General features: G+C 42.2%; 1 long non-coding RNA gene across 3 annotated transcripts in view; it reads left to right on the forward strand.

Moving 5' to 3' along the window:
• Positions 1-25,330, forward strand: part of LOC113603343 (uncharacterized) — a 144,192-nt gene that overhangs the window by 91,265 nt on the left and 27,597 nt on the right. For 2 of the 3 annotated variants that reach the window (XR_008300061.1, XR_003424915.2), the window contains exons 1-3: positions 2,021-2,111; positions 4,934-5,125; positions 7,385-7,506. The exons of the other annotated variant lie outside the window; for it this stretch is intronic. This is a non-coding gene — a long non-coding RNA (uncharacterized LOC113603343). Of the gene's footprint in view, positions 1-2,020; positions 2,112-4,933; positions 5,126-7,384; positions 7,507-25,330 lie in introns of those variants that run through there. 3 annotated transcript variants of the gene reach the window in all.

Genomic DNA, 25,330 nt, shown 5'->3' on the forward strand with positions numbered 1-25,330 from the left:
ATTTCCATTTTGCTGGTATTCTCTCTGTGGCTGTTCTCATCTGTTTGCTCTGATGGAGAAAGCTACCTGGCACAGAGCTAAAGGGCAATAGCCCTTAAGAAACAGAGGCCCTGGGGCACCTGGGTGGCTCAGTCGGTTAAGCGTCCGACTTCGGCTCAGGTCATGATCTCACGGTCCGTGAGTTCAAGCCCCGCGTCAGGCTCTGTGCTGACAGCTTGGAGCCTGGAGCCTGTTTCAGATTCTGTGTCTCCCTCTGTCTCTGACCCTCCCCCATTCATGCTGTCTCTCCCTGTCTCAAAAATAAGTAAACGTTAAAAAAAATTAAAAAAAAAAAAAAAGGAAACAGAGACCCTTATTCCAAAGTCCTTAAGAAGTGAATCCTGCAAACATCCATATAAGGTTGGAAGAAGATCCTTTCCCATTCAAGCCTTCAGATGAACCTGTAGCCTGGCTAACATCTCACTTGCAGCCTATAGAAGACCCTGAAACAGAGGACCCAGTTAATTTGTGCCTGGGTTCCTAACCCACAGAAATGGAGAGTAAGAAGTATTGCTCCAAGATGCTAAGTTTTGGGGTTGTTTCTTTTGCAGAACTAGGTAATGAACATAATCGCATATACCACATTTTCTTCTGGATTATATATTGCAAATATTTTTTTCCTGATCATTAAGTTTTTTCTTGACTTTGTTTATGATATCTTTCTCCATACAGGATTAAATTTTTTTTAATTTTTTAACATTTATTCGTTTTTGAGAGACAGAGACAGAATGCGAGCAAGGGAGGGGCAGAGAGAGAGACACACAGAATATGAAGCAGGCTCCAGACTCCAAGCTGTCAGCACAGAGCCCAATGCGGGGCTCAAACTCACGAACCGCGAGATCATGACCCTGAGCTACCCAAGCACCCCTAAAATTTTTATATACCATGTTTTCTTTGATGGCTTTTAGATTTGATGAACTATGTAAGTATCTCTCCAATACCTATGCAGTATCTAGAGTCTGTTAAACATTTTCTAATACTTTTAATATTTTATTTTTAATTTAATTTAAAATTTTTAATTCCAGCATAGTTAACATACAGTGTTATATTAGTTTCAGGCGTGTAATTTAGTGGTTCAACAATTTAATATACTACTCAGTGCTTATCATGATGACTGTACTTTTAATCCCCATCACCTATTTCACCCATCCTCCTACCCACTTCCCCTCTTCATGTAACCATCAATTTGCTCTCTGTAGTTAAGGGTCTGTTTCTTGGTTTGTCTCTTTTTTTTTGTTCATTTGCTTTGTTTCTTAAGTTCCACATGTGTGTGAAATCATATGGTATTTGTCTTTCTCTGATTATTTCACTTAGCATTATACTCTAGCTCCATCCATGTTGTTCAAATGGCAAGATTCCCTTCTTTTTTATGGCTGAGTAATATTCCAAAGAGTGTGTGTGTGTGTGTGTGTGTGTGTGTGTGTGTGTGTCTGTGTATCACATCTTCTTTATTCATCTATCAGTAGACACTTTCACTTGCTTTTACATCCTGTCTATTGTAAATAATACTAGAGTAAACTTAGAGGTGTGTATATCATACTCTTTGGGTAAATACCCAGTACGGTGATTACTGGATCATATGGTAGTTCTATTTTTAATTTTTTGAGGACTCTTTATACTGTTGGTATTTACTTTGGAGTTAAAATTTTAAAACATCATTTAGGGATAATATGTAAGAAGGTCAACTTCAAGGTCTTCTCTTCCTACATCTCCATTTTTTAAATTAGAAGTAACACTGATTTTGTTATTGAATGACTACTGAATATGTTCTCCATTCATGGCAGAGTCTGAGTCTGTTAAATAGATTACACATTCTAGGACTGCAAAACATTTTTCTTCTAGAAAGATAAAGCCAACTGAAGTAATCCTGAAAGAAAGGAGTGACTGAGAATTTGAAATGTTTTATCTGTAAGATTCCAAAATAGAACCCTTATGTTATTAGATCATAATATTATTTCCTTATTTCACAAATATTTATCATGTCCATTCTACCTGCCAGGCACTGTACTCAGTCCTGGAGTTAAAGGGGTCGAGAAGACAGGCAGATATGTCTCCACCTTCATGGAATTTAGGTACATGCATTAAAGCAGTTATTACAAATGTGGTGAATGTTATAAGAGGGATGTATAGTGACAGCATGTGGCAAGGAACCCCAACAAAGACCCTGATGAAAAAGAGACATTTAGGCTGAGCAATAAAGGGTGAGTGAGTTAGTTACTTTTGAGGAGAGACCAAGCATGGCACAACTGAGGAACTGAACAGGAAAGATTGATGGGCTGGAGCCACTGGTGTAAGTGAGCAGCAAGGGCTGAGAGTGGTAAGGAGGGTGGTGAGCCCCATGTGGTAGAGAACTTTACACACAAATTAAGATGTTATCCTAGAGAAACAGAGAGCAATAGGAGGAGTTCAAGATTGAGAGTGTCATGGTGCGCCTGGGTGGCTCAGTAGGTTAAGCGTCCAACTTCAGCTTAGGTCATGACCTTACAGTTCGTGGGTTTGAGCCCTGCGTTGGGCTCTGTGCTGACAGCTCAGAGCCTGGAGCCTGTTTCAGATTCTGTGTCTCCCTCTCTCTTCGCTCCTCCCCCATTCATGCTCTGTCTCTCAAGAATAAATTAAAAAGTTAAGAAAAAAAAAAAGATTGAGAGTGTCATGATAAGATCTGTATTTTAGGAAAGTTATTCATGGTTTGGAGAATGGATTGGATCAGGAATTAATTAAATCAAGGAGACCACTTAGAAGGCTGAATAAGTCAAGTTTCAAATTTACAAATAGCTTTAGCTAAGTTTGGGTGGAAAGTGATATGATGTGACACTGGGCAGAGAGAATATGGGGTCAAAGGAGATTTTTATTTGTCTTTTGATTTATTTGATTTTACCACAGGAAAGGCTTGAGTATGATGGAAACAGCTAATTCAGAATAAATGCCAGAAGATACATAAAAAAGGAGGCAAACCAAAATTGACAGAGGCTAATAATCTGAATTTTCAATAAGATGATATTATTTAAATATGTGGCTACAATTTATTTAATGAGGACAGGGAAAAAACTGACCTTTCATGTGAAGGAAATGGCATACCTTTGAAGGAAATGGCCTACCCTATTTCCTATAAAATTCCAATTCAAAACAAGGGCTTTATTTGAGGCACTAAACATATAGCATTTAACTTACTTAGAACCGTCTTACATTTCAGAGTTTTTACTCAAAACTGGTCATTTGGTAATTCTAAGAATGGAAGTTAAGCATGTTAGCTTTAGGCTTTGTTCAAAATATGTTTTCAAGTTCTTTTTCCTGGATTTCCTGTTGGCAAAAAGGTTCCCAGTTGTTCTCTAGTTCTTGGTTTCTATTGTGATTTTTTAAATCAGATAACATGTTTAGTAGCATTTATTAGGTTTCCTAAAAGGTAGCATTACTCTGTAGTTTTAGTTGGTTGTGGCTAATGTAGACATTGGGTTGCAAAGTCCCAAGAGCAAAGTCATAATCATATTTTCTCAAGGTAATCCTTGAGAATCCTATACATCAAATGTAGAATAGTGTATGTGGTATGGTATATATGCTTCTCTATGCCAGTATGTAAATATACGTGTGTAAAATACATAGTGATATAGAGGACATATTAAAGTATACACATTAAAAACATAACTCTACCATATTTTAAATTATAGGATAGCAAGATAAGGAGAACAGAAGCATAAAAAAAAAAGGAAAACAATGATACTAAATACTCACCATGCATCCTTCATATTTTTGCCTGGCTCTGGTCGTAATAATGGTGACTCACCATGAGGACGGATGCTGACGATAACAATGAGTTCAGTGTCTGTGTGATGAAGAATGAGATAATAAAGATGGGTATTGGGAATATGGTAATCCCACTAACCCTAGGGATTTGTTTTCCTCCTATCTGACAACACTGTTGTAGGTCCACATGAGCAGTGAGGAGACCAGCCGGCAGAATTGTTCATACTATTTAAATTCTTACTTGCTCAGCTCTCATTTTTGTTCTTGCTCTCCCGTTGGTGGCTCATCTTCATTGATTTCACATAAGTCAAATACGCATTTATGCTTCTCCACTTTATTGGGTTTGAGGATTTCAGCTGACTCCAAAAAAATTGTCTACTGGTCAATTTCAGTGTGGTGGCAACACTATGGGGTTGTATCCTGCGATGGGATCATAAAAACTCACTTGTAGTAGATCAGAGTTGGAGGGGAATTTGCTTGTTTGCTGTTTTGTCTGGTTTTAACTTCCATTCGGTAGGAGGGGGACCAATTTATATTTTATGGTTATATATGAAAACCTGTATTAACTGGTACTGTAATTCTATAATGATTTATCCCAGGGATTTTCTTTTAACCTCTTACGAATTGGCATGCTAGGCTGCTGCTCAGGTGACTTGACTGGGTTTTTTTAGTTTTTTAAAATATTTATTAATTTTTGAGGGGGGGGAGGGGTAGAGAGCAAGGGAGACAGAGTCTGAAGCAGGCTCCAGGCTCTGAGCTGTCAGCACAGGGCCCAAGTTAGGGCTGGAACCCACGAACCATGAGATCATGACCTGAGCCGAAGTTGGATGCCCGACCAACTGAGCCACCCAGATGCCCCTCGTGTGACTTGACTTTTAATCCAGACCTGAAGATGGGGAAATGGTCCATGGAAGTTCCCTGAGACGTTGAGATATGATGTGATGGAAAACATCTGACCTCTCATAGGAGAAGGGGCTTCTTATCAAATGTAAGGAGCAAGGCAGGACAGGGACATGAAACAGATTGGTGTGGATATTTGAAGCATTCCAATTTGATGAGGTGGGTCAGAGAGCAGGAGCATGGTAAGAAGTCAAGGTGGAGATGGGAATATGAACTGACTAGGGAAATAGAAGATTACTAGGTTGTTCCATTTCAGGCACCCAGTGGAAGATAATACTTACATGGAGACAACAACCTGCCCAGTTGTGGGACTTTCTGTAGTAGAAGAGCAGCCTGGTTTAAGCACTGAGAAAGCCTTCATTTCAGGAAAAAAATATTTAGGAAGGACAGTATCAGAAACCCAAGGAGAGAACCAAATTACAAAACACTGAGAAGTTAAAACACGAAGGTAAGTTTGACAAAAAGTGAGAAATATACATTTCTAAGGCAGCAGGGCCAGGCCATAGGTGTTGAGGGTTTGGGAGTCCTGATCATGTGGATCCCAATGACCCTGAAGCTTCAGGTATTATTGTAATCAATAGACACTTAATTTTCTGGTGAATCAGTAATTCTTACAGCATATTTCCCCAGGTTGTTCCTATTGGAAATGTTAGCTATGAATTTTATCACCCCAAATAGTGGTTTCTGTTGTACTTTTTGAACACAGGAAAGGCTAAGCCATAACAGATTTCTTGAGGAGGAGGAGTCCCATTTCCTCATGGAAGCAGAGGGACCTGTAACGGGTGTCCATTTCCACTCTGTGCAGACTTTTCAGGAGTTAGTCAAACCCCAAGGAAGTTTCCAGGAAACAGCCATAGCTGTGTGACTCACCTAGCAAAAAACTGACGCCTGAACAGGAAGTCCTACCCCACAGCCGATGGTCAGTTTATTTTTAGTCAAGATTCAGGAAAGACAGGCAAAGAAGGCCCCATTCTTTCCTTGGTCACAGAGCATAGAGGTCAATAAAAATCTTGACTTTTACTGAATTTTAAGGGAGACCAGGAAAGCAGGCACTACCTCAGTTCTGACACTTACTTTCTGCGGGTCTTACAGAAAATTCTTTAGCTTAGAGGCTGAATGAAGCAATGGTTCTGTTTTCAATTTTTGTAGTCCTACTCCCTGAGCCAAGCACCATCAGCTCCATTTATTATAATAGCTATGTGGCCATGAGTGAGTTATTTAAGCTCTTTGTCCTGATTTACTCATCTATAAAAAACCACAAGAAATAGTATTGGTTGTGGGCACTCAAGGAGATAATATTTGCTGAGGCACAGTGCTTGGCACATAATAAGCATTTAGTGAAAGTTGTCTCTTGTGTGGGCCTGTTTTATCTTCTGTCAAGTGACGTTCGTAGACTAATATTCTTTCCAGCTCTGAAACTCTAAGATTCGGTGACAGAAAGGATTTTTGGTTAGTGTTATTATCCCACAGCTAGGATGAGCAAATGTCCTCTGTGAAGATCTGGGTAGTGGTGTTTTAGGCTTTGCACATCATACAGTCTTTATCGTGACTACTCGGCACTGACACCATAGTGTGAAAGAAGCCAGAGATAACACTTAAAAGAATGGGCACAACAGCTGTGTTTCAACAAAACATTATTTACAAAATGAAGTGTAGCCTAGATTTGGCCCACGGGAAGTAGTGTGCCGACCTCTGTTCTGTAGGATAAAAATATGTGGAGAAGAGAAGTGAAATGCAATTTGTGATGGAAAAAGAACACAGAAAATCGTGACCTGCAAACTCGTATAACCTTCTGCATATTTGTTTAGCTCAAAAACTTTTTTTTTTGTATTGAGCGTATGAAACAAAGCAGATGTTCTACAACAAAAGGTAGATAATGGAAAGATACTAAACAGCTTTCACAAGCTAAAATATTTATAAATATTGAACAGATATAAGTATGTAAAATGAGTGAAATGGAAAACAGTGAGTGGCCCAGAAATTCACATTTGCTACAATTTGAAAGAAAGCAAGAAGAAGGCAATCATGCAAAAAAGCATGAGAAGCCCAGGTTGTAGCAAAAAGCTAATGTTGTTTCATGAAGGAGACAGTTATGGATTAAACTGGCTTAAACACTTGCAGGGTGATTGCTCAACCTTCAAATCACATTCGATCTTATCTGGGTATCTGAATGTTACCAAGGCTGGGTTGTGGGCTATTTTCTTTATTAAGCTGACCCAGTGACGAGCCACTCAGCATTAGGCCTTGGTGGTATTGGGGTACCTTGACAAAGTGTAGGCAACTCTGTACCAGTCATGTAGTACCTGGGAACACAACTTGAAATTATGCTGAGGAAAGACAAGAATGCAATGAATAAGAAAGAGGACATGAAAGGAGCAAATGAAGAACTGCTAATGGAGCAATATAGATTTAGAGGCCACATCCCCCCCCCCCCCAGTTCCCCATCCCACCCCACCCCAGCATTCTCTGCGGGACAACACGGGAGATTACTACAGGGGCAGCGACTACCTGCCTGGGCACCTCTGAAGATGCCTCTGTGTCACAGCGACCTTTCGTCTTCCTTCCAGATCTCCCCCGATGGTTCTCTTAACTAGCGTTTACTAGTTTAAAAAAGAGCAAACCGGATGGTAATATTTGAGCAAAAACCTTACTGTCTGTATTTTTCCATCCTCTCATTTCAAGCATCCTAATACTTTGCTTGCATCAGGGATTTTGCACAACAGAAGACTTGATGTCAGTGGCCTTTCCTGTCTTTTGTGAAAGCTTAAACCCTCTGAAGAAATTATGCCAGGTGTTCCAGAGAGGGAAGAGAGAGAAGTGACTTTCAAGGTGGGTGAGATCTCCTGAGGCAGTGGAAGAAGGTGGAGGTCAGAGGGTCCCTCTAACATTAGGGATCACACACTGCTCCTTGACAGAAGTCTGAGGGAGGGATGAGACCCCTGGGACAGCTGCCGAGGACATGTAGGAAAGCTGGCTCTAGATTCAGGGGGCCCCGGCCTCACCTAAGCTTCCAGCACCCTGAGGGTGGCTGCTGGGGCTGGTGGCCCCCTTGGGACTGTGACAACAAGCATCTCAGCAGTAAGCAGCAAGGACAGTGGCCGGAGATCAGAGGGGCCACCCTGTTAATCGGGCAATGTATAAGTTCCTGCACAGGCCTTAAAGGTGGGGAGTCCCAGTAATGACTGGAATTTACGTTTCCCTACATCCTTGAGGGAGGGAGACCCAGAACAGATTTAAACCGATTTAAAGATATGAAGAAACATAACGATTCTTGCAAAATAGCTTCTGTGGGCTGATATTCATCTACCAGCAAATGTTTGGGAGTACGGGGTGGGAAGGAAGAGGGACTCTCATATTCTACTTGGCACCGTCCCTGGCTCAGAACTAGCAAGCTCCCCAAGGAGCAGATTAGGTGTGTGGAGGCAGCGTGACCGCAGAGGCTGAGAAAGAGCAGAGGGCTGCCTTATAAATCCTTCAGCGGGTAAATGAGTGCCCAGAAAAACAGAGAGAGTGGGTGGAGTAACATAATTGAAAACAGCTGATCTGCAAAGCAGGCCTAATTTTTTCTGAACTAAGAATGAGTAAAATGTCTTTTCAAGAACTGGGTGTAAAAATGGAACCAGGAGATAAAGAAAACCCACTATATTTAGTTGTTCACACACACGCACACACAGCTAATATAGTAGCCATGGACGCATTAAGAAAATCTTCTCTTGTACTTTTCATAACTTGTCTGTTTGACGACCCAGCATTTGAAAACTGGGGAACATAAGGTTTCCTGACCCATGGATAAGCTTTAAAAGCCAATGGGCCCAATCTCATTGGGAAGCATAACCACTCAGGAGGCTCAGCGTGGACTTCTAGCTGCAAAGGCTGTGCTTTCCTGAGAAAAGTACAAGAGAATGGAGAGGAGAGTGGGGACGCCACCCAACAGGCCAGGTTAGCTGGGTCAGCCCTGGCCATCTAGGTAGCTAGTGCCCTACGCTAACCTAACCTCCCATCCACTTTCTCCCCCAGCTCTTGTTTCAATGAGATCAAAGGGATCCAGGTAGCAAGTCACTGGCTTAATCGATAGATGTGGTGTAACCTTCATTGTTACTGTAAAATATTCCAGTCATATTCTGAGTACTAAATAATTCCCTCAGAGCGAGTTGCACGGCAGTAATTCAAACCGTATTCTCTGGCCCTGGAACTCATTCATTTACCTCCTTTTTGTCATGCTGCCTCCAGGAGCCCAGCAATTCCTTTTACCTGCATTCCATAGATGCAGCACCAGCTGTGGGCACCCATCCACTGAAGTCTGTTAATAACCACACAAGGTCAATAGTTTATTTTGAAATGTCACATAAAGGAGAGCAGAAATCACACAAAAGAAAAAGATTCCTTTTAGAAACAAACAATGAAGAGGCTCTAATAGTTAGCACCTGGGAAATATGATTTTACTTTTTTGTTTTGTTAGTATACTCATTATTAAGGTCCAGTCTGGGGTGGGGAGCCCAATAAGCTGGACAGACTTTGAGAAAAAGGATCCGGACAAAACCACTCATTTATTTTTATAAAATTGCATTCATTAAATGATAATGAGAGAAAACATCCATAAAGGTGAGAAGACAATAAAACACATCCTTTCTCTTTGAAGAATTATGCATCCCCAGTGCACAGGAATTAACCACTATCTGCAAATGTTTTATTGAATTTGCCTTTCTTTTTTTCCCCTGTACAAAAATTGATCACCACAAATGTGGTCTTGAAATCCCTGTGGTTTCTGAAATCCTATTCAAAAGGAGCATATATTTTCCTATTCCTGCAGTTTGAGCCACTCAACAACAGAGGAACTAAGTCAAATTATTTGATTTCTTTTTTTACAAAATTAGCATACTGGTAGATTAGCAAAATGCCATTGACATGGTCTATCTTTGTCCATTGGCTTAGTCATCCATCATTAAGCATTTAACGACCATCTAATGTGTCTGAAGCACTGGGAAAACAGACTTCAAGAAAACATTGGTCCCTGCCCACATGGAGCTGAATTTAGTAGAGTAGGGGGACAGATCAACAAAGCATCAGGATAATATTTCGAAATATTATGAGAACTCTTTTCCTTTCTCAGAAAATCTTGTTTTACCTTGTGGCCCTTTCGCCATTTAACCAGACCAAGAGACTAAAGCTGATTGCCCCAAAGAAGAAAAGACACACAAGAATCCAGCCAGAACAGAGTCCAATATCTGGCTGAGAATATAAAAAGAAAGCCTTTTAAAAGCTTTCATTTCTAAGAGCCTGGTGATTGGGGGAGGGATGAAGCTGGGGGTTCACTTTTGTTGTATTTATTTATTTTTGAATTCTAAAACCTTGCCTCTGACTCAGTAAAGCAAAGCCTGAAAAAGGAGCCAGTTTCTCCCTGGGAGCGGGGCAGACTGCACGATGACCCAAGCAGCAGCTTCCCAGCCTTGGAGGGGACTGAGACCTTTTCTGAGTTGGGGAAGGAGTTTTGAGAGGACAGAGAAAGGAGAGCTGGAGTGTTGAGATGCAAATGTGGGATTTGCCCAAACTGAGGGATGGAGGTGGAGGGTGCAGGAGCGTGCCTCCTAGAAACATTAGGGTCTAAGAATAGAAGGTACCCTGTTCCCATTTGGAGTAGCCATGCTGGTCTTCTCTTTGGCCATTGCCCATGTTCAACAATGTGTTAGATATTTTTATCATTCTTACTCTGGAGGGTTTCAGTGAGTTTTATTCAGGGGTGTCCCATGATGTGACCTGTAGTTCTGAAAGAAGTTTAGTGAGGATGAAGTGCATACACTGAAGGAGAAAGTTCCAGAGACATGAAGAGCAGCTTAGAGGCAGTTGCCCTGGCATAAGGGGCGAGTGGAGGAGACAGTCCAGTTCAGTAGTGGCAACACTTCACTGCTTTATACCAGTCTAATCTTCATACCAGTTTGCTTCTGAGGAAAGTGTGGGAGAGAGAGGGTCTGGGATTGCCCCAGTTTTCCAGCATAGCGGGCTAGATGGTGGTGCCATCAACCAATAGGCTCCTGAGCAGTAGGAGTGGCTGAGGAAGGCAGATGGTGAGTCTAGTTTTCATCCAGGCATGTTATGAGGCCTTAGGAAATCCTTGAGAAATTGGAGAAATGCCAACTGGTTGATACTGTGGTAAGTAGTATCTGAAGCTAGTGGAACGGGGGAGCCTGGGCGGCTCAGTGGGTTAAGTGTCCCACTCTTAATCTTGGCTCAGGTCATGATTTCACAGTTTGTGAGACTGAGTCCCATGTAGAGCTCCATGCTGGGGGTGGAGCCTGCTTAAGATTCTCCCTCTCTCTCTCCTTCTGCCCTTTCCTGTCTCTCTCTCTCAAAAAAAAAGAAAAGAAAGAAAGAAAGAAAGAAAGAAAGAAAGAAAGAAAGAAAGAAAGAAAGAAAAATGAAACTGGGTGTAACAAATGAACCCACTGTGCTTATTAATGGATCGTGATGATGTCTCTCAGGGGAGGTCTCTGGTGTTCTACCGGGGGGCTCTGCCCCTGGCATATTGTTTTTAAGAACTTGCATTTGGACACACAAGACCTACTCATCAAATTGGTATAGGATGCAAATTCTGAAGAAACAGCTATTACAATACATGACAGAATAAAAACTTCAGAGGGCTGAAGCAAGTGTCTGAAAATAACAGGATGACACTTAACAGAGTAAATATAAAGTCCTGCATTTAGGCTTAAAGCAAAGTGAACAGCACAATTAGAGGATGTTAAGGCCTGGCTTGGCAGCAGTTTCTCTAAACAATTGTGTGAGGGTTTTCGTTGGCTAAAAGTTACCGTGACTCAACAGTGTAATGTGGCCACTTAAAGGCAACCTTCTCTCGAGATGGGATGAAACAGAGCTGTGAAGCCCTGCTTCCTAGCAAGTTGCCTCAATTTTCCCAAGCTGAAACAATTTTTTGACAAGAAAAAGAAATAGTTTAAAGAAGCCACAGATTAAAAAAAACCAAGGCTTTTTGGTCACCCACTCCAAACGTGCTCAGACAGGAAACAGCTCCTAACTTGGTGACTCTATGTCCCTGATTGCGTCGTCACTCCGTCCAGCGGCAGCGAGGCGCTCGCTGAAGATCCACGTGCTCCCCTCCACTTCCCAGGGTCCTTTCGGTTCAGTTGGATCCATGTGATGGAGTTCTGGCAGGTAGGAATGCAAGGAGAAGTGATATGGTACCTTTGGTTCTTAAGTGTTGGTGTGCCTTCTCCGTCCGTGTCTATCACCCCTTGAAGGATGAACTTGGAATCTTGTGTTGAGATGCTGGCAGCACAACATGGACAGAGCCCAGACCCCTGAGTCACTGAATGTCAGCTCTGTTGACCCATGTGACTTCACATGGGTGAGAAATAAAATTTGATGGCTACCGAGCCCCTGAGATTTAGGGTTGTGTCTGTTGCTGCCTCTGCCATAACCTAACCCTAATAGTATTTATCCTTGAGCATCCCTGGTGTCTGCTGAGGTGTGTCAGTGGTCTGTAGCCATTATATTCCTCTGCAGGGAGCTTTAGGGAAACTCAGCCTGTGGCTGGCTCAGAGCCCTTTGATGGATTAATGCTGTAGTCACACACGGAAGGGATAGGTAATATGAATTTTAGGCATAGCTGGAAGAAACCACTGTTTTGATTTAGATAATAGCAAGGTAATTACCAATTTATACTAAAGTATAAAGGCATCCATTCATAAAATCCAATACATTTCTTGGGCTGTCTCATAGAATATTCTTATATACAATGGGGATTTTAACTGATGCTAGCCAAGGTCCCTTTCGGTTCTAAGAAGTAAAGCAGACATCATAAGTACTGGAAATCTTAGAGACCATCTATTGCTACCAAATGCCAGACTTTATGGATGAGGAAACCGAGCCCAAAAGAGGTTTTCATATTTGTCCCCAATTACAGGTCTCCTGAATTCTCTTTTCAATGCTTTTTTCCAGTATATTGCTTTAAAAATATTTTAAAACAAACCCACCAACCAACAACAGTAACAAAAAACCCTCCTGATTTTGCTCTTACCTTGTAGGTGAGCTAATTCCTTTCTCTTGGACCCATTCAATCTTTATGACTTCATGGAAGAGGAAGGGAAATGTTTCATCAGTAGCAGAGAGGGGGAACAAGGAATGTAGCAGAGGGGAAGAAGGGAGATTGGTGCAAGCATAATGCCTGCCTTATTCTCACAACTACCCGTGCCTTTCTTGGCCCCAGACCCCTGGCTCATTTTCCTTCAGACCCTCCTCCTAACCACACACAGACACACACTACAGAATCTGCCCAGAACAGGTTTCTTATCTTTATTTCATTCTTGTTTAAACTTAGTTTACTTAAAAATAAGTAAACTTACTTTTTTTTTTTTACTCCCAAATACTTACAAAAATTCTAGTTTATAATTTCAACCCCAGAATACTCTTATCTCCAGGATCTTTCCCTAGTCTTCACCCCCTAGTTTTAACCCTTTGCTGCAAATCTGGGGAAAAAAAGGAATCTGCCAGCTGATTCAAATGATGATCTTCTTAGAACCAGGGCAGCCAGCAGGTCACGTCAACACTTGTTAGGCTGTGTATCCATGATAGCCACTGACCAGCGCCATTGTGGGCCCAGCTTGTCCTTTGTTGAGGATTCCACTCATCACTGCCATTTTCTCTCTCTCACCCTCCTACCTATTTGTTAACTTCAGTTGGAAATCCCACAGAGTAACCAGCAGGTCCCCCTGGCCCCCTTCTTCTGTAGTCGACCCAGGTTTATGGGAAACCTAAGAATTTCTTGATTCACCTTTTACTTGATTCCGTAGGAAACCAGGGGAATGAGGAGTGACCATTGCCCTTTTGCCATTCACTACCCTTCTGTGCATCTCACCTAAGACCCATTCCAGTACTCCAGGAACACCACCTGCCACCATCCCGAAGCAGGGAGACACCAGCCTCCGCTTTATGCCATCTGCCCACATTTCACTAGGGAAGTCTTGGAAGAGCTCTGCCTTTGGGAAAGCAGATGTGCGTTGAATTGGACCTCCTTCCGCACAGGGAGGTGAGGTAGAGAGGGGTACTTACTGCGTCAATAATAACATCATCTACGTGTGCCCTATCACATGCCAACTGCATTTCAAACACTCTGCATACTCCCTCATTAATACCTCATAAGGAATCCAATGAAATGGGAAGTTTACAGAAGGTGACTTTTGGTGGTGGTTGTTTTACGGACACTAAGGTGGAAATATGGTGACGGCTGCTTCATGGGTTCTGCTGAAATGCCTGGTCTTCACATCCCTGGCAGAGGGTGTCCAGCTCCTTTTGTTTTCAGTTTAGAGCTGTCTCCAAAATTATCCATTTCTGCCAGTCAAGAATCTTGAAGGAGCAAGAAAGGGGGTGCTTGGGTGGCTCAGTGGGTTGAGCATCAGGCTCTTGATTGCAGCTCAGGTCACGATCTTGTGGTTCAGGAGACTGAGCGCCACATTGGACTCTGTGCTGACAGTGTGGAACCTACTTGGTCTTCTCTCTCCCTCCTTCCCTCTGTCCTTCCCTGGCTGTCCCTCTCTCAAAAAAAATAAAAACATTGAAGGAGCAAGAAAGGATCTTGCTGTGCACACCGTACTCTTCTGCTACAATTACCTTGGTGTTTACCATAGGAGGGTAACATGAATGCATGTGTGCATCTGTTTACATCTGTTGATCTTGCTTCTTAACTATAAAAGTAGTAGATAATATAGCAGCAAATTCAAACAACACAGGAATAGAACAAATAAAAACCAATCTTCTGCTGGTTAATTGCCTCACCCCTGCTTACGTTTAATGACTCTTATCAGTTTAGAATGTGTCTATGTGTTCTCTGTATATGGTGGGTTTTTTTAGTGTGTGTATACACATAGAGCTGTATTTGCTTTCATTTTTATAGAAATGAGATTATACAATGCATGTCTCTATATATATGCACACATATGCTATATATGTGTGTGTATTTTTCTGAGTCTTTATTTCTCATTTAACGTATTACTATGTCAGGACATTTAGATCTGCCACATCATTTTGGTGGCTCCATAATATTCCTGGGTATGAATGTTCTATGATTCGTCTCTTTTCTCATCGATGGTCTTTGGGTTGCTTGTAATTTGTTGCTGTTACAATAACATCACAATGTGCATGGGTGCGTGCACACACACACACACACACACACACACACACATCTTTCCCTCTAGACTCAAAACGTTTCTGAAATAGAGTCTTGTAAGTGGGACTGCTTGGTTGGAAAATATGTTTGTTTTAAATTTGCTAAATTCTGCCAAATTGTCTTTCAAAAATGTCATACCAATTAACACACCCATTAATAGAATATAAAGGGGCTTATCTTCTTATCCTCTTAGAAACACTATATGTCATCAAAATATTTTTAAATTTTGCCAACTTAAAAAAAAAGAGAACTCATTTGTTTCAATTTAAATTACTGTAACTGTTAGTTTGAGTATTTTTCAAAGGTTATTGTCCGTTTGTAATTTTCTGCCGTAAAATGCCTCCTTTTATCGTTTGCCCATTTCCCCCTCCCCTTCGGTTTTTTATACTGCTTTGTAGGAGCATTTTAGCCATGATGGACATTAACTCTTTGCCTTTTGTATGTGTTGCAAATATTTTCCCACAGTCCTCATTTGACTTTTAAATGCGTTCATGTGAACTGATTTTGCCAAGTAGAGGTTTTGGCTTCTTAATCATTCCAATCTGTCAGCCTTTTCCTTTATGGTTTCTGGGCCTCCTGTTAGCCATAGACGGTTCTCCCACTCCAGGTTTGTGAAGATAGGGAGAGTGTGCTTACTTAGAGCCTGAGATGATTAAATTCAAAGAGGCAACAGTAACATAATTGATGGGATGCCAAGGAAAATCGCCCTGAGCCCAGGGAGGAATTCGCCTGGCCCACATTTCCCCTCCACTGTACTTTTCCAGCCTGTGGTTATTTGTTATGCCTCCAGGCAGCCCTGACTTTCCACTAAGTTCGCCTCCTTCCTCCCTCATTCCTGTGCAGAGAGCTGTTGGTTTTCTGTTTTTGCTTTTGGTTTCCTAGTCTGTTCTTGGCAATAGGGGGGCTCCATTTACCTGTAGGTCTCCCATCCTGAGACTGCATGCAACATGACTGGTTACATTTTCATCTTCCTGCACCCCTTTCTACCCCCTCCCCCCCCCCCGCCCCCACTACTTCCCGGAGTGAGCGAGCAAGGCAGACAAAAGCAGCTATTTGACACATCTGCCCTGGGTTGGCTCCATTCCAATGGGAAAGTTTGATGTTGCAAGCTTTTAAAAGTCACTCGCATTTCCCTGATTTACAATCATACAGGCTTCCTTGACTTCCTTCTAATTCAATAAGGACAAAGAAAGCAAGCTGAGTTTGCTGCTGCTTAGGTCCTGGGGGAACCAGCCCCAGGCAAGGAGATGACATAAGAGTCATTGTCTTGGGCCCCTTTCCTTCCTCCAGGGCTGCCCTTTTTCTCTTGGCTCAGGGTGCTCTTTCTGGGCATAGTCGGCTGTAAAGTTTCTCTCCCTAGTGAGGTCAACCACAAGCCAATGAAAAGCACTATCTTAGGATTTTTGCCCCACCATAGTCTTTGTCGGTGTCCTGACATCAGTCAGGTACATTCCTAAAACATACTGAGTAAAAGCAGCGTGTCTGCTATGCAAATGTGGCTCCACCACAGCCACATTTCATCTGCCATGTTGAAATCCTCCTGTGCAGACATCTTGGACCCACCCCCTCTCTCCAGTTTTCCAGGTATTTCTGGGGACAGGAGGAATGCAGGAGATGGGGGACGAAGCCCAAGGGCTAGGATTTCAGTGAGCAAGCCTGGGAGGCATCTGGCCAGGACCTCTGGACTCCCAGCCCGGGGGAGGGCCTGCCTCCTCACTCCTGCCTTGGGGGAACACTACTTGCCATCTAGCCTTTGCTGGCACAGAGCAAGAGATTGTGGACACTTCCAGCATCTCCTTTTGCCTCGGTTACCCATGCTTTTGGATTGTTTTCTCCTGTAATCCTAAGCATTGCTTTTAAGAATAAAACAAGGTTTTAGTCTACACATTTGAAAACATTATCCTCCTGGAAACTCTCAAAACTCCCAGAAAGAATGAAAAGGAAGCTATGTGGATATTTAAGTGAATTAATAAGTTCCCAGCACTTAGGAAGCCCTGGCTATATGTCAGCTTTTCTCATTCTCATTATCAGGACTGCTTTCACTATGCAGAAGGAGGCCATCTGCAGGTAGAGTCAGCGATGAGTGAGGGGCAGAGAGCTGATTCTGCAGTCCACGTCTCACGGACTATGGAGTCTGCTCCTATCAGCCACATTTATGTTTAGGAAGCATATGAGGTTTTCAACTAGTGAGGTTCCCAGCAGCTTGAAGGATGCTAATATCTTGATGTTTCCCCCTGGGGCCTGGATGATGGTCAAATAATTCAGGGGGGAGAAAAGAACTTTTATCAACATAAAATACTGAAGAGAGATTAGAAAAATTGAGAGAGTCGAAGGGAAAGATGGGAGGGACTGACTTCTTAGCTGATCCTGGAGCGAAGAAAGGTCATTGGTCTAGAAACTCCTGAGAGGCGTGTTTCTCATTTGCACAGAGGCTTTTCTGAGATTGTCCTGATTTGGGATATTCTGTCCCTTCAAGAAATACAGACAAGGGTTCTGATATTTAAATTAGAAAGCACGACCACCATATGTCTCCTTAGGCACAGAAAAAAAAAATGTCTAAATGATGCATGATTCTCTCTGTTCAACATGCATTGTACATCTCATATGCTCAAAATATTTTGAAGTTTCCCTTCACCAAAAGAAGTAGAAAAGCAGCAGCTCGGTGGTGCACAAGTTGTTGAGAACGCATTTCAACCAGAGGGTGCTGTCGCCTCTGTGGCTTCGTGCCTCGCGCTCACACACAGGGCTTCCTCTGTTTGGGGTGCCAGGAACCCTGCTAGGGATCCAAGTTTTCAAGGCTAATGAAGATGATTTAGATGTGACGTCTGAAAGGGCTGCGTGGCATAAGGCCTTCCCTGTATGAAATCCTGGCACAGCTGCGTGGAGAAATGCGAGTGGGCGGGGCCGACGGGGATGCGAGAAGGCTCTGGTGCCATCCTCAGCCGGGCTGGCCCTGAAGAGGAGTTAGAGAACGTAACTACTGTTTTGTCTTAACTCTATCAATTTAATCTTTTCTTTTTTTTTTTTTTAAACGCTCCATTTTAAATAGTTGGCAAGTCATCCAATAAAACGTGTCTCTCTGCCTAAGTAGTGAGATTTACTTTTTAAGATGCAGAATTTATGATCACGGGGTTAGCAAGAGACGGCACAATGACTGGAACAAATGGCCGCTGATCACGTGGTGAATCAAATAAACTTGAGCCTTAGGACAGTAGGTGGACTGTGATCTAATCACTCTTCATGAACCGTCAGGAACACCTGAATCATTCCAGGTGGAACACTCTAGAACATATATTCATTGGCCATGCCTTTAGTATAAATACTCACCAGCCACTGAGGAACCTTCCAACACAGTAAGAGCAACACAATAGGCTGTTCTTATCCAATGGAGGCAAAAATAAAAAGATGTGTGGCCTTTCATCTTGTGTCTTTGCTCTCAAGCCTGACCTTTAACCCTCTTCAGAGATGGACGAGCCCAGTACAGTCCCTCATGCCCCCTGAGCTCAGCTTATAGGTCTGAGATCCTGACCTAACAGTTGAACTTCTCATTCTTAATGATTTCCTTAGGTTTCTTTCTGTAGAAGAAGCACACTAAAGGCTCTGCAGTAATGAGGAGCATGATTGCATAGCTACTATTCTAGCCTCACCAAGCTGATTCCTAAGATCAAGGTGGCAATTTTAAACCTTGCTGTATTTTTCCTGATGATGATGTTAATGCTCTTTACAGAGTTAAGAATGATCTGAACTGATTTAAACCTTTTGAGGCTTGCTGCCTTTGCACGAAAGCCTGTAATGACATGCTCAGAGTACATAAAGAGTCACCATTCTTGGTATTTTGGAGGAATCCCAGCAGGAAGAGCCTCACTCATGTGTCTGCTCATTCCTTCAACACCGTGGCCTAAGGACCTGACAGCACAGGAGGAAAACGTTCTCTATTTTAACAGATGCTCAGAGGAGTGTACCCTTGCAGTTAAGCCCTTAATTTCCTACTATGTTACATTAGTGATTTTCTAGAAAGGCACCCTTTCTAGATTTTGAATAAATTAGGACAGTTAAGAAGTGCTTTATTATACACTAAGCACCATATATTCATGTTCTCTTTTACTTCTCACAGAAATCTTATGAGGTTGCTTTATTTTTCTCCCCATATCATGGTTGAGAAAATGAGGTATAATATAGAGAGGTTAAGTAGCTTTTCCAAAGTCACAGAGCAGTAAGTCGCAACATTGGGACTCTGTCAGAGATATGTCCAACAATAAAGTTCATGCTCCACTGAGTCTCTTTTTAGGGGATTTATTTACAAAGAACTTCCTCACATGTACTTCAAAACAGCCCCATACACAAGATATTATTACCTTCATCTTACAGACAAAACTAAGGTCAAGACATCCACTTAAGTCAATTAGTTTTTTAAGTAAATCATTTTTAAATGCCAAACAATCATATGAACCATTAGAAACTCTTAAATATGATATTTTTCACATGGCATATAATTTAAATATTCATCCCCTAAGAAAATGTTAGTGTTTAATTTTAACATAAAAGTTTGCCAGCTGCCTTTCTGGATAGAGATGCCAGGTTTAACAAATAAAAATACAGAACGCCTAGTTAAATTTGAATTTCAGATAAACAGTAAATGATTTTCATGGGGCACTTATGCTAAAAAAAGTATTCATTGTTTATCTGAAATTCAAATTTAACCGGGCACCCTGAATTTTATCTGGCAACCCTATTTCTGGAGATCTGTTTAATGTGCAATAAATAAGGGTACTTAAAGCCAGTTGGAAAAGATTAGAAAACGATTCCTTTATCATCAGCTGTGTTTGTACCAGGCACATAACTGTGGAAGGTGGCTACCTAGCAGCTATGCAGCTTTGTGGTCTGGTTTCTGCCCTCCAGGAGTTTATGGTGCCAGTCATTGTCAGTGTAAAAAGAGTAATAAGTTGGGGCACCTGGGTGGCTCTGTTGGTTGAGCATCTGACTCTTGATTTTGGCTCAGGTCTCACAGTTTGTGGGTTCGAGCCCCACATCAGGCTCTGCGCTGACATTTTCGAACCTGCTTGGGATTCTCATTCTCTCTCTCTCTCTCTCTCTCTCGCTCGCTCGCTCGCTCTCTGTCCCTCCCCAACTTTTGCGTGTACTTTCTCCTCTCTCTCTCTCTCAAATAAACAAATGTTAAAAAAATTTTTTTAAATATTTAAAAAAAGGATGATACGTTGATGATTCTGTTATATGCTTTTAGTTCTTACTACTAAAATTTAATCATAGGAATTGCCACTTGTGTAGCATTTGATGATTTGTGCTAATTTAAGATTCACAAAATCTTATGATGAGTATTCCCAATTCACAGATGGAGAAAAAGACTAAAATGTCATGTTTCTCAACAGCAGGTTGGTCGCGGAGGTGGACCATAGGGAGGGTGCTGCCAGATAGAAATAATGTGCTGCCTTTTGGGCCACTTTTATGATGGCACCAGATACTGGAGCCCCAGATGACATGGAAGGTGATGACACTTCAAGGAAGTGTCTTCAGGTTGGCCTTGGGCCCCTCAGATTCTGTTAATGTAGCAGTCAGGATTGTCTCAGGTGAACAACCTGGAAGGCAAGTTTGTTGTAAGCAAAAGTAATCCAGGAAAAGCCCAGACCCTATAGGGGTGGTCTGGCCCCCACCTAGGTCACATTTCTCTAAGTGGCTATGATTGTTAATTTCATGAGTCACCTTGACCAGGCTGCAGGTTCTCAGATATTTGGTCAAACATTATTCTGGGTGTTTCTGTGAGGGTGTCTTTGGGTGAGTTTAATTTTTAAGTCAATAGACTGATAAAGCAGATTGCCTTCCCTAAGGCTGGTGGACCGCATCTAATCAGATGAAGGCTTGAATAGAATCTACAACCGAACTGCTGACATTTCCTCAAATGAGAGAAAATTCCTCCTGCCTGATGGTCTTTGAGCTAGAGAATCATTTCCACTGCCTCCCGCCTTTGGACCTGAAGTGAAACATCTACTCTTCTTGGATCTCAAGCCTGTTGGCCTTTGAACTAGAGCTATACTGTGAGCTCTCAGTCTCCAGCTTTGTCTACCACAGACCGTGGGACTTGTCAGCCCCCATAATCACATGAGCCAGTTCCTCATAACAAATCTCTCTTTCTGTCTGTCTCTGTCTCTCCCTCTCCCTCCCTCATTCATTCTCTCTCTCTCTCTCTCTCTCTCTCTCTATATATATATATGTATACATATATATATACACACACACACATACACATATATACCTCTTACTCTGTTTCTCTGGAGAATTTTTAACATTCCAGTGGAGACCCATATCACTACCTCTAGATCTGATAGGGAAAGCAGATGGGTGTTCCTTCTTAAAAAACCCAACGTTGGCTTATTCCACAGTAGCTCGCCTTGTCCTGCCCTTATTACTGCAGTCAAGAAAAGTGACATTTCAGGATAGTTCAGGGAGCCATCTATCCACGTCAAAGGTTTTCAGACATTATTTTTATCAAGTTTTTTTTTTCTAAGCTTACCGAGAATCTCAATATACAGATTAAAAGGGGGATCAACTTTGATGAAATTAACAGCCCTGGGGCAGGGTAGTATGGCATTGAGCTCCACTCCTGTACTGGTAACTCCTTGCTCGAAACCTCTTCACTTTTTTTTTCATCATGTGGAATAGAACTTCATTCTGTTTATCTTTCAACATCTTTTTCTTCTTGAAAAAAAAATTTATTATACGAGTTACAAATACTTACTGTAGAAACTATAGCTGTGCTCGAATAAAAGCAAGAATTACCCATTATCTAAAATGCTACCACAAGCAAAAACTACTGTTTTCATATTTCTGCATTGTTAACACATGCACAAATAAATACCTGCATATTCACATTTATATTTGCATAGTATACATAGACCAAAGCCCTTCTGAAACAATTCCTTTCAGAACAATTAGCCATAGAGAATTAGAATGCATCCTTTCATCAGGAAGTGGTGGAGTAAAATTTATATGGACTAATGACACTTTCACCTCTTTAAGCTGACTTTTGATTACACACACCAGAGCCTTTATATACAGATGAGTGCTATCCTTTTCCTAACAGTTACCTAGTGAGACTCGAAATTCCAGTAATGATGAAAAAAAAATATTTTAGAATGTCTAGAGTCCTCAGTACATTTTTCTGGGTATTTCTAGTTGCAGCAAATCTGTATTCTTTAGGAGTGAATAGAATGTCTGAAATACGATGGGTAGATCATCTTCAAGGGACGTTTTGGAAGAGTACTGAGGGCCGTCCTTTCGCTGTCCAGAGAACCTCTCCAGTTTTTGCTCCTGCTTCTTGCCTCCACATGCCATCCCTCTTGTCTGGTTCCCTAACAGCTGTGCTCCCTTCAGTCTGTGCTCTTAACATACTTTTCTTCCTCATCTGTGGAAAACATACTCCTGTTTTGAGCCAGTGGTTCTCAAACATCAGTGTGCATCAGAATCACTCAGATTCTGATTCGCTAAACCGTAGGTGGGCAGGGCTGCACTCCTGGAGTTTCTGATGCAGTAGGTCTGCAGGAGGGATGAAAAATTTGCATTTCTAACACATTCCCAGGAGATGCTGATCCGGGGATCACGCCTGGAAGCACTGCTCTGCAGGGCTTCTCCAGTGTTGTGTCTGTAATCATCAAGTGTCTTGTTAAGTGCAGGGCCTAGTTCAGGAGGTCTGGGGTGAATCCTGAGGTTCTGCTTTTATAACAAGCTCCCAGGGTCCCCACTTTGAGCATCATGATTGTGAGGCTCAGCTCAGATTAGCCCTAGTTGTTTTGGGAGGCAGAGGGCCCACTTTCCTTCTTCATGTCGGTGGTTCCCAAACTTGTCTGCACACTGAACTCAGACAACTTGGGAGAACTCCAGTGCTTCCTGGTGCCTGTATCCCATCGCAGAGATTGCGGTTGATCTGATGTATGGCCTGGGCTTTGGGATTTTTAAAGATCCCCAAGTGGCTCTAATAGGTAAACAAGCTGAGGAGCCACTGCTCTAAACACTCAAGGTACCTCCCATGCCTCCATGATATTTTCATTATAGGTCCTCTCTGTTTGCTTATTTTTGTCTTTGCTTTTGTCTAATCTGCCCTGCCAGCTCATTAACCCCCCGAAGGGAGGGATGGAGTCTTTGTTTCCCTCACAGTGTTTTACATGCACTAGTGATTAGTGTTTGTTGAATAAACAAACAAATGACAAAAATCAAAATCAAAATGAATATGTCTAAGACATTTCCCAGGCCACCGGCCCTCAGTAGAGTAGGATCTCTCAAAAAGCCCTTTATCTAAAGTAATTTGTCTGATTTTTCTCAGAATAGGCTTATAGGAACTGCTTCTCTTTACATGTTCAACTTTCTGACCTTTTGCCTTATGAATTCCATCAAGAAACTTCTCCGATACAGGTTTTATTTTACAGTTGATTTTTTTCACTTGCTACCATGGGCAAGGAATCTTGCCCAATGACTTTGTTCACTTGCACAATGCCGGATCCAGGGACATATGCCTGCCAGCTCCTGGGGCTCTAAAAGCGGGTGCAGGGACCACCCCAACATGTGCACTGAACCTTTCCCACAGGGGAGCTCCTTTCTTCATATGCACGGGACCTGGAGCATTAGGGTGTGGCCTTCCCGCCCTTGCTGAGGGAGCTCCTCCAGGGGCTCGAAAAGATGGGCTCACTTTTCTTTGCTATCGCATTCTTCTCTTCCAGACCTCTCAGCAGCTGCAAATGTAGCTGAGTCAGCCAAGTGTAGGCAGCTGAAACCCACGTCTCAAGGTCCTGTGTCTTGTGATAGAGTGACCACTTCTGTGGGTTTGTGACAACAAGCATGGTTTCTTACAGTCCAGTGGCTCTGTAGTCCCATCTGGAAAGGGCAGAGTTTCTTCACACTGCATTTATTCTCAGAGAGCTAGTAAGTCTTATACTCACCCTCTGTGCTCATGGCGACTGCAGTGAGTTCCAGGTCCTCAGGCTGCTTCCTAATGTTCCGAACAGATTTGTTGGAAGTCCCATCGCTGTACCTAACCCAAGAACGGTGCTGAGGCCCTGCGGCAATGCATGAGTTAGGAGAGAAGTTAGCTGCTCATAACAGAAAACCAAATTCCCACTTAAACAAGTAGGATTTATCTTGTTTTTCCTCATCTAACAAGACTTTGCTAATGCTGCAACTCAAAATACCATTAGGAGCAAGTCCCCTTCTATTTTCTGCTCTACTCTCCTTAATAAGAAGACATTATGGTTTCCTGGTTCCAGAATGAATGCTACAGCTGTGTAGTTCATGTCCTTAATTCTAGACAGAAAGAATAAGGAAGAGGGAGGCATCATTCCTTTCCATAATTTGCAAGAAACTGAGCTGATGTTACAAGGCTCCCCAGGGCTGCAAGAGAGTCACATAAAGAGTATTTTTATTTGGGCATGGGGCCAATTTACCCCTTTGGCATGGTACCTTGAGCCCACCATATTTTTAGGAACCTAAACAAATCTTAGTTTCACTTCCTTTTAGAATCCGAAGTAAAAAAGAATGTAATAAATATGAATAATAATAAATCCAGTCTGGATTGTATTTGTCTCCATACCAATGCAGTTGTAAGAGAGTTTTAGTTTTAGTTTTTCAGTGGAGAAGGGGGCCACAAAGGCAACAGCCCCTAAGGACTGTGACAGTTGTATATGGCTCAGATTGGGATAATCACGTTGTATTCCAGACTGGAATGATGCCGCCCCAGCACTGGAATGTCTTTGTTCCCTCACCTTGAAACCAGGCCTCTTAAGATTATGAGCATTAAAAAACCAATACACATAAATGATAAAAATAATTACGCTGTGTCTACCAGATAGATATCAGCCACTAGAAATATCCTTTAGTGTTGGTGAGTTTTTCTGAATGGCCTATGAGAACATGTTTTTCTTTGAAATAAGATGCTGTTGTGCAACATGAAATTTCTTGACATCATTTTCCGACCCAAGAGTCTTAGTAGCTTCAACCTTTGGTTGCCTGTTGTTTATCATTGCCCGATCTGCAAATTCCTTTTCTTAATGTTTTGTCAGTCAACTGGGTATTGCTTAGACCAGCGACTGCCACAGGGTATATGCTTCCCAATTACCTGTGTACCTGCACAGTCTGCCACCTTGGCCCTTCCCCGAAAGACCATTTAAGGAGGAGTCAGGCTAGTGATTCCTGTATTTTCATTTGTGGTTACAAAAGAATGGGTTTTTCTTCTCCGCAAACATTTGGCTGCCAGCTGCCAGCTGCCAGAAGTACCACTTATGAGCCGTTTGGAAGAGCTGCCGGTCCTTAATGGTTTCCAAACGATATTTAAAATGGATCGTGTGGTTGAATGTCATTTCTGTTCTCTTAGCACCTCAAAGTTCCGTGCCCAAAACATTGTACAGAGAGCACCTACCATGTAACCTGTCCCCAAAGAGGAGGCTTTAGTTAACAATACTAATGCAGAACCCTAGAAGC

The sequence above is a fragment of the Acinonyx jubatus genome, chromosome A1, assembly GCF_027475565.1.
Source record: "Acinonyx jubatus isolate Ajub_Pintada_27869175 chromosome A1, VMU_Ajub_asm_v1.0, whole genome shotgun sequence".
Classification (NCBI taxonomy): domain Eukaryota; kingdom Metazoa; phylum Chordata; class Mammalia; order Carnivora; family Felidae; genus Acinonyx; species Acinonyx jubatus.